At 42.1% G+C, this 10,093-nt stretch overlaps 1 pseudogene; it reads right to left on the reverse strand.

Annotated features, from left to right (window-relative positions):
- Positions 1 to 8,983: 8,983 nt before the first annotated feature.
- On the reverse strand, positions 8,984 to 9,399 carry LOC112809085 (mitochondrial import inner membrane translocase subunit Tim9 pseudogene; annotated as a pseudogene).
- Positions 9,400 to 10,093: the final 694 nt, after the last annotated feature.

Raw genomic sequence — 10,093 nt, forward strand, 5'->3', positions numbered from 1 at the left:
ATGAACCAGAAATCGGTTATCACTCACACTTAGCTTGCATTTGGTTTTTCCCTCATATTCAAGGTCCTCTGGAGGAAGCACTGAGAAAATGAATTTGAACAAATCCCCCACCCCAAATATTTTCCCCTTATGAAATCAAGTGCATTCCACCAAAATATTTTCCATTAATTAAAAGTACATCTTGTATGACTGAAGGAGAATTTAATCCACAAACTCTGGATTAATTTCATCCTCAGACATCTGTGTATAATGTTTCTTAAAGTAGCAATCTCATCTGCTTTTAAATGTTTTCCTTTAAGTGCTTTTTGGCCATGGGAAAGGAGATATTCCACTCCCATTTTGGGACAAGCAAACAAATCTGAGACTTGGAGCTGCTCAGGAAGGAACTTTGCTGCAAAGGAACATGTTGAGTTTGCAGAGAATGAGGGAGAGGGTTCTCTAAGGTCTCCACTGGACACAGAGTGGGCCCTGAGCCCTCCGGGTCACTCCTGTCTCGAGACTCCTCACTGCATTTTCTGTCTCCAGTGTTTCTCTCCTCTCAGTTCTTCCTGGAGAGACTTATTAGATGGATTTTTTTCAAAGTGCAATTTTTGTCATCTCTCATATGGGTGTGTAGTCTGACTTTCCAAGATCCTCATCCTCTTCTTTAAGGTCGTCTGGCCAAGCCTCTTCTTCCTGTGTAGAAACAGGCCCAGGACCTTCACCTCTGTGGCTTTGCTTGGATTTTCCACTGCCCAGAAGTGGAAGGCTATCACCTCTGCCCAGCCCTAGACCCAAGCCCTCCATAAGCCTGCCCTGGATCTTTGCTAAAGAATCCATTTCTTCTCCTTAGTGGCAATGTCCTCTAGTCAAAGGCCACCAGGAACACACCCATAGGTGACAGATTGGGTCTCTTAACTTGATTCAGTGAGGGAGAAGGCCCACCATGGAGGAATGGTGGGATGTCACAATAAGAGCATATTAAGAAAAACCATATTAAAGTTTGGCCTTTGGTTGGGCAATTTGGGGGAGGATATAAGGAAGTGGGTGTTCTGATTGGGTCCTGTCAGAAAGTAGGAACAGTTTTATGATTAGGCATCTTAATAATTGTGATCAATGGGGAAGGCAGACTAGAGGTAGGACAAAGCTCTGCTTGGTGAAGAAGTAGTCATCTTAGCCAAGAGAAGGGAATATCAGGTGTCATGTGGATTGTACAGTAACCTTGTTTTTGTCTAATTTTATCATGTCAGAGTGACCTTGTCTGATGCTGGTGTTCTGTGAGATTGTTTATATCCAATAGGAGAAAAACACAATCTAACTGTGAATGTCAGACCACTTCCCAGATGCCATGATCTGCTTTGTTTCTTTCTCACTTCCCACAGGGTACTCAACAAACACTTGCTTTTGGCATCCTCCACCTCATGTTTTATGCAATAGTCTTTATGCCATGGCTTTTTTATTCACTTGATTCTATGAGCTCCCTGAGACCTGGGGTCAGTCTGATCCATGCCCATATCTCACAGTGCTAAGCCTGAGGCTCTTCCTCTGCAAAAGCAGACAAAATTAAGTATCTCAGAAAATGGGTGGGAAAACTATAAGGGCTAAAGGGGTGAGAGCTTCACCCAACCTTTGAATTGCATATGGCAACTGGGAAGGGTGGTACAGTCAACCATTATTGCTCCTCTCCATCTTGTTGTGAATGGGGCTGATGGATAATCTCTGTTTTCCCCTCTTGATCCATTTCTTGCTCTTCACTCTGCTGGGGTCCCAGGAAGCTGACCTATAAGGATTTCATCAATGGGCTCTCCTGCCCTCTGGCTTTTGGTTGGTTTTGGCCAATAGGAAGCACCAACAGGAGATTGGAGGGAAGAATGGGAAGGGATTGGGGAATTTATTGCCATGGTTCCCTCCCAGCCTGGCCACTATTGGCACTGATTGAGTCCTGTGGGTGGACTCACATGGGGCTCTCTCATGGGGTTTAGTGAATACTCCCTCTCCTTGCCCTTGCTTTGGCCCTGCACACATCCCTGCAAACAACCTCTTTGTTGCTTTTTTGTTTTTAAAGATTTTATTTATTTATTTGACAGAGAGAGATAGCGAGAGGGAACACAAGCAGGGGGAGTGGGAGAGGGAGAAGCAAACTTCCTGCAGAGCAGGGAGCCTGACACAGGGCTTGATTCCAGGACCGTGGGACCATGATCTGAGCTGAAGGCAGACGCTTAACAACTGAGCCACCCAGGCACCCCCAACCTCTTTGTTAAATTCTCCTTGAGATCTTCATTTGAGGGCCTCTGATTTCCCACATTTTTAGTCTGTATCCACAAGGACTGATACAATTAGGTCTTCACATTAGCTCAGGGGAGAAGTCACTGGCCTGGGTCACACAGCCAGAAAGCAGTGAGGCTGGGATTGGAGCCTCAGCCTCTTGATTCCTAATTTCATGACCTCTTCCTTGACCCTCTGATTCAGAGTGGGGTTAGTTTATCCAGCAATCAGCTCGAGTGGCTTCTTGTTCTCTAGATTGCTATTTTTCAAAATGTAGAGTTATGAAATTGGTTTAGAGGGCCATGACCCCAGCATTAAAAGAAAAGAGACTAGAAACAGGGTGTATCCTACATAGTGACAATAAGTATTGTTTTATTAAACTTCGGCTTCAGGTGTGTGTGTGTGTGTGTGTGTGTGTGTGTGTGTGTGTGTGTGTGTGTGTGTGTGTGGTATTTGTATAGAGTTGCAATGTAAAATGTATTTCTTACTGTGGGTCACAGTAAGTTTCAAAGCCCTTGTCCTAAACAGAGCAGCAAAGCCCTCTCAAGACCTGTTGGTGATGCCCCTCCAGCATTAGCAGACTCTGCTATTGTATTCTGCATTTACTGTGACCCTCCAGTGATGAATGTCCCAAATGCCTGGGACCAGAGAACCCTCTGAATCCAAAGAGCATGCCATGGCTCTACTGTTCCAAGGATTTCACTTTGGGAAATACTGCTCTGGGAAAGGTGAATCAGAGAGGAAATCCAGGGCTTGCCCTTTGGGTGATCCTGTGCTGATGGAGACAAACTAGGGAGGCAGCAGGCTAGGGAGGAAGGCAGGAGCAGGACGGGGAATGTTGGCCCATGGGTCCCCTATCCATGCAGTTAGTTGGATAGGCAGTGGGAGCTCTTATAGAATCTTGGAATCCCACATACTGATTCAGGTTGTTATTCATCCTTGTATCTCCAGCAGCAGCACAATAGGTTGGCACTCAATAAATATCTGTTGACTCAACAAACGAATCTAGCCCACTGTTATGACCCTATAAGGAGGCAACATGTTGTGATGGAAAGAGAATAGGCTTTGGAGTCATACCACTTACCAGTTTGCTGCTTTGGTTATGTTATTCAACATCTCTGAGCTATAATTCCTTCATAGGCAAAATGCAGGGAATAATAATCTTCCTCAGCATTGTCATGGGACATTGTGTAAAGGCCAAGAAGAGTGCCTGAAACATAATGGATATACCTTGGCAATATTATTTTTCTTCTCTCCCATAAAGTCCTTCTCTTTCTTAAATTCCTCCTATATTTTTATCACCCATTTATTGTCTATTATCTGCCTGCATGCCTCTAGGGACAAAGAGATCATGGCCTTATATTATTAATTCTTTCCAGTTTTGGGGCTAAAGACTGTCTCCTTGTGGTCCACATTCATTGTTCTGGTTTTATTCTTCTAAGCCTCTTACTGCTCCTTATGGAGACTAAACATTAAGAAAGGAAGGAGAAGAGTGGGGAGTAGAGTGAGTTTTTATTTTTCACTTCAGACTACTCCTCCCCCTCAGATCAGCCTGGACTGCTGGTATCTAACCTAGGTCTGTTCCCTCTCTATTCCTTAGGGTAACATGGGGCAGAAAGTTGGCACTATTTTAGAACAGACTTCTCATTAGAATTTTGTAGGTGTTACATGTTCCATTTCTGGTAGTAATATGAAATTTATCTTTCTGAGAATGTGGGACTAACTTGAGGACAAAAAGTAACAATAAGAATCTTCATGCCCATTTTTCTTCCTGAGACAGTGGAAAAGTCAGTAGGTGTGCAGTGAGCATTAAGGGAACTTCAGGCCTGGGGCACCTGGGTGGCTCAGTCATTAAGCATCTGCCTTCAGCTCAGGTCATGATCCCAAGGTTCTGGGATTGAGCCCCACATTGGGTTCCCTGCTCAGCAAGAAGCCTGCTTCTCGCTCTCCCACTCTCACTTTCTTGTGTTCCCTCTCTGGCTGTGTCTCTCTCTGTCAAATAAATAAATAAAATCTTAAAAAATAAAAAGGAAACTTCAGGCCCCTAAAGGAATTGGAGGCACTGTACTGAATAGCGTTCATGGAAATGAATGAAAGAATGAATGAATGAGTGGACCTAGAGCTGGGAAGAAGTATTAGGCAGAACAAGCAGGCTGAGTGGTCTGCTATCCTTGGATTCTTCGCTAGTGATTTTCAGATTCAGGGTCAAGATCAAGGCTGGATCCTCCCATGATGGGGCCAGAATCAAGCATGGGACCCAAAGTAGGGCAACTTTGCTTGCTTACTTCAGGGAAGGTGTGCAGATGTAACCCTGGGTCAGGGGGCAGGCTGTCTCAGGGGCTCTCTAGAAAAGACAAAAGTGTATCTAGCTTCAGAGTTCCATCTCTCATCTCTATAAAGCATCACTTAGGTTCCTTTCAGCACCTCTTGTAGTCCCATATTCCTTTTACAGACCTCTTCAATTAGATTGGCAGTTCTTAAACTCAAATTCTGGTCCAATGTGTTGCTCTTATTCTGCTTTGGTGAGAAGTAATGGCTGAGTAAATATTTGTTGAAGTACTGGCCCAGTGAACAAATGAGTAAGTGGAGGAAATAGGTCTTAACTCCAGGTGGTGTTGGGAGTCTGAGTATTTCTGGATTCTGTGGTGCACACAGTGGTCATGCTGTGTTGTGTTGTTACCTGAAAGGCTTTAGCTGAGCCCTTAGAAAAAACAGGTGTCATTCTTGGACAGCAAGTTGTACAAAAAGCAGGAGTCCTTTTGATGTCTCTCTTTCAACCAAAGAGAATGTTATCCCATAATGAAGTGACCTATGGACTCAGAAAGCTCTTTGTGAAACTTCTTGGTCTGTACAGGATGAAACAGAAATTGTTGATTGATAGCAACAGTGACTTCCTGCAGTTAATGCTAGCAAAGCTTTTTTTCATGGGTGGATGGATAAAGTGGTGCTAAGACACATCTTGCCTTGTGAGTTTCCTTCTTGTTCCTCCTGGAGCTGTTATCTAATTTTCCATGCTTCATAATCTAGTCTCTCACATGAGGCTGGAAACCCCTTGCTGGCACGGTCCATTTCTACATCTTCTGACTAGACGCAACATGCCTCTCACATGGTTAACATCTACTTGGTGTTTGCCAAATGAATAGGGTGTTTAAAGGTGAGCAGTGTTTCAATCATTCTGACATTTTAGAAGGGCTTGTGGCTGGAAATCTTACAGTTTTCTTCTGTGTTTATTTTCCAGGAACAAGAAGAGAAAGAACACACAGTAGTATCTACTAACAGCAAATCAAATGTCATTATGGTTGTCCTGAAGGCAGGCTGTTTCTCATTTGCCCAAATTACTGATCCCATCATGCCATGACCATGTTAGATTGTTTAGGAAACAGATGACATATGTTATAATGCTAAATAAGCTGAAACTGTGCCAGAATGGAGACAGAAGGTGTTTGTTTATTTTTAAGTGAAGCATAGCACTCTAGAATGACTTATTATGGTAGGGAAGGAGGACAGTAAGGGGAGTGCGGCATTGTTGTGGTAGTAGGCTATGAATGAAAGCAAAAGCCTATTGCCCAAATAGAGATGAATGACATCTGGCCTCTCTGTTACCTGAAGGGAGACTTGTTAAGTTTGGCCAGAGAAGTCTTAGTTTCTGATGTTCCCACCTGAATGCGGGTGTTCAATAAACTTTTATTTTAGCACCAGAAATATGGCAGCAAAGAGCTGGCCACATTGCTCTGTGCTACACCTTTCTTTGGCTTCCCATGGTTCTCAAGGATTTAGTGTTTATCCTAACACAGTTCAAAGGCCTCCTTCTGCCCATCCTCTAGGCTCCCCTTGTGCTACTTTGCCTCTTACTCACCAGGCTCCTGTCAAGGGCCTTTCGTGTAGCTTTCTGCTGATATTCCTTCTCAGAAAGTGACACCATCGTTCTCAGCCCTGGCCAAACAGGAGAATCATCTAGGGAGCTTAAAAAATCTAAACACTCAAGATGCAACAAAGGCCAGTGAAACCAGACTTTAAGGAGATGGGACCCAGACACCTTTTTAAAAGCTCTCTGGTGATTCCAGTGTTTAGATAAGACTGAGAACCACCCTCTGGACATTATGGTACAGGTGGTCCAAAACTCCTCATGTGACTTCCTGAGTCTGTTCACATGGACTGCAGTAAGGGCAAGATTCATCAAAAGTCGTCCGTGAATATTATGCAGCCATCAAAAGGAATGAGATCTTGCCATTTGCAACGACGTGCATGGAACTGGAGGGTGTTATGCTGAGTGAAATAAGTCAATCAGAGAAAGACATGTATCATATGACCTCACTGATATGAGGAATTCTTAATCTCAGGAAACAAACTGAGGGTTGCTGGAGTGGGGGTGGGGTGGGAGAGATGGGGTGGCTGGGTGATAGACATTGGGGAGGATATGTGCTATGGTGAGCGTTGTGAATTGTGCAAGACTGTTGAATCAAAGATCTGTACCTCTGAAGCAAATAATGCAATATGTGTTAAGAAAAAAAAAAGAAGAAGATAGCAGGAGGGGAAGAATGAAGGGGGGTAAATCGGAGGGGGAGACAAACCATGAGAGATGATGGACTCTGAAAAACAAACAGGATTCTAGAGGGGAGGGGGTTGGGGGGATGGGTTAGCCTGGTGATGGGTATTAAAAAGGGCACGTTCTGCGTGGAGCACTGGGTGTTATGCACAAACAATGAATCATGGAACACTACATCACAAACTAATGATGTAATGTATGGTGATTAACATAACAATACAAAATTTTAAGAAAAAAAAGTCCTCCATGACTCCACACTCTGGGCCTGCTCCACGAGGACCCCTCCTCAGTTTGCCACCCTGTCTCTGTCCTGATTCTGGGAAGGGTCCCCATGTGATGCTCTCTCTGTTTATCAGTTACAGAAAAGAAATGGCCCATGGATCACACATCTCAGGCAGCCAAGGCCTCCCATGTAAGGAAGAGGTAAAATGTTTTGTTTAATGTCGTTGAGAAAGCAGAAGAAGCAGATGTAGGCACTGAGGCTTTGGAATTTTCCAGTGGGAGTGTGGCAGAGTAGGAAGCAATATTGGATTCACCAATTCATCTGGAAATGCCATGATGGGCAGAACATGCACCTCTAATTTCATTTCAAGCTCACTCAAGCGTTTACTCCCTTTTTATGAAAATTCCACTTCTCATTAATATTACCAGTTCAAAATCACAGTCTTCTGTTGAGAACATCTAAGGAATGACCTTTCTTCATTCTAAATGCTATAAAAATTAAGTTTTCCTGGGCCGTGGGCTACACTATTGGAATAGTTTGTTTTTTTTTTTTAACATACTGGATATTGCTTTCAAAGTTCTCTAATTGGCTAAATTAATAATGGCTTTTTTCTTTGGCTCTGTAAGGGACAAATGAATTTGAATCTCTCTCTAAAGAATTGAATCTCCAAATATCTCATTCTGATTACTTTTTGCATTCATTATAGAATTTGAAATGATCTGTAAGGTCACCTCTTTCTACACCCTCCCAACTCCCTCAACTCTACTCCTCTCCAGCCTCTAGCTCCAAGAATTTGGTTGGAAAAAAGAAATAGGAAAGTCCTTGGGCTCTTCTATCCTCAGATTGGCCACCAACCCTCATAGACCTAACATTGTTCATTACATTGGACTTGATTTTACTACAGAAAGAAACAAGTCTCCTTAGGGAAATTACAAATATGCAAAGAGAAATATAAGCATTTTGTATTTTATTGTTAAATGAACTATTCAGTCTCACCATTTTTCAAAAACATCTGGCTCTTTTAAAAATGTGCATGTCATGATCAGCAGGACCTTAGCTAAAACACACAAATATATCGCTTGAAGAAAATAAAAACAGAAACTGCACAGCAATAATAAAACTCTGTCTTCAGTCTGCTAGGAAAAGGCATAGCAAAGAGGTTGACAGTGTCTTATAGATGTGTAAGATGTTCATGTTAAAGGAAATAGAGTATAGTTATTGACTTTGAAATGTATAGTCATTTGCTTAATTCAGAGATTGAATCTTTGCTAAAATGGGCAGTTAGGTTGATGAAAGAAATTGACTTGTACCACTTAATGAGCAATTTCATCTTTTTAAAAATAGAAAAAGCTGATGCTGTGGACACCTTTTATTCTTTTGAGAATCCTATAACCAAGAAATCTTTCAGCTGATCATTATACAATGAATGCCCCGAGGCTTTGAAAAATATTTATTTTGAAATTATCATAAGCTCAAAATGATTCACCAATGGGAAAAAAAAAGCAATTAAAGCCAGAGCTATAAGCTCTGGCAAATTTTCCCTGCTGAAAATAATTGGACAGATATTTTTTCCCTTTTTTTTTCAGTGATATTTCCATTTATTTTACTTTTAGTAATAAAAAATTCTTTTTATCTCATACATGATTGAACACATTTTGCTTTAAAATTAACAGTCACAATTGAAGAAACAATGGTTTATTTTTCTAATGAAATTACCAAGCTGCTGAATCTTAAGGCCTCAACAAATGTTGCATCTTATTATTTTCATTCAACAATAAGACCTCCTATTTTGATTATTCTCAGTAAATAGCAATTTTGTTTCTCCAGTTGTATCCATTTGCCAAAGTTAGGACAGACAGTTTAATATGGTGGCTACTGCTTTCAGGGGATTCTATCAGATGAATCCTTATTTCCATCACAATAGCTACTGGCAATCTTTCATCAAAAGTCCATCCATTAGGACTTCTCTATCATGGTTGGCCAAGAAGTCCTGCTTTGGCTGCCAGGGCTTCATTCTGCTGAATATGATATTCCTGAAATCTCATGGATATTCTTTGTGTCATTTTTAAATATTTCTGTAAGCAATGTTCGGAACAGGTGGTCTCTTCAGGTTTTACTTCTCCTGTTGTGAAGTCTTTAACGCAATCCAAAAAGCAGGTTTCTGTAAGTTTATTGTAGGTTCCAAGAAATTCCTTAAACTGTTTTATCTGATCAGATTCTGGTTTTTGTGCAGCCATATTCTATTGGTATGTTTATTAGTCACCTTTTCTGATGCATGAGTTTCCTTTTGTTCCGGAAAATTAGTTGTCCAACCTTTGCTTGAATGTTTCTAATGACTGATTTCTTACTTAAGCACAAGCTCTTGCATCCGACACCAGTGCGAGGTTGGGGGGCTGCTCTGCCAGTCGAATCTAGGGGCGGACGGTCTGGGTCAGGGTGGGCGCCGCAGCCGCTGGATGAGAGAGAACACGTGGGAGAAGCCTATTTTTCCCCCTTTTTTAAGTAATAGTGCCCAAAGAGTTTTTTTTACTTTTTTATTGTTATGTTAATCACCATACATTACATCATTAGTTTGTGATGTAGTGTTCCATGATTCATTGTGTGTGCATAACATCCAGGGCTCCACACAGAATGTGCCCTCTTTAATACCCATCACCAGGCTAACCCATCCCCCCACTGTCCTCCCCTCTAGAACCCTGTTCCTTTTCAGAGTCCATCATCTCTCATTGTTCGTCTCCCCCTCTGACTTACTCCCCTTCATTCTTCCCCTCCTGCTATCTTCTTTTTCTTTTTTCTTAACATATGTAGCATTATTTGTTTCAGAAGTACAGATTTGTGATTCAACAGTCTTGCACAATTCACAACGCTCACCATAGCACATACCCTACCCAATGTCTATCACCCAGCCACCCCATCCCTCCCACCCCCCACCACTCCAGCAACCCTCAGTTTGTTTCCTGAGATTAAGAATTCCTCATATCAGTAGGTCATTTGAAACATGTCTTTCTCTGATTGACGTATTTCACTCAACATAACACCCTCCAGTTCCATGCACGTCGTTGCAAATGGCAAGATCTCAT

Source organism: Callorhinus ursinus, unplaced genomic scaffold, assembly GCF_003265705.2.
Source record: "Callorhinus ursinus isolate GAN/ISIS: 27379988/994484 unplaced genomic scaffold, GSC_fseal_2.0 scaffold56, whole genome shotgun sequence".
Lineage (NCBI taxonomy): Eukaryota > Metazoa > Chordata > Mammalia > Carnivora > Otariidae > Callorhinus > Callorhinus ursinus.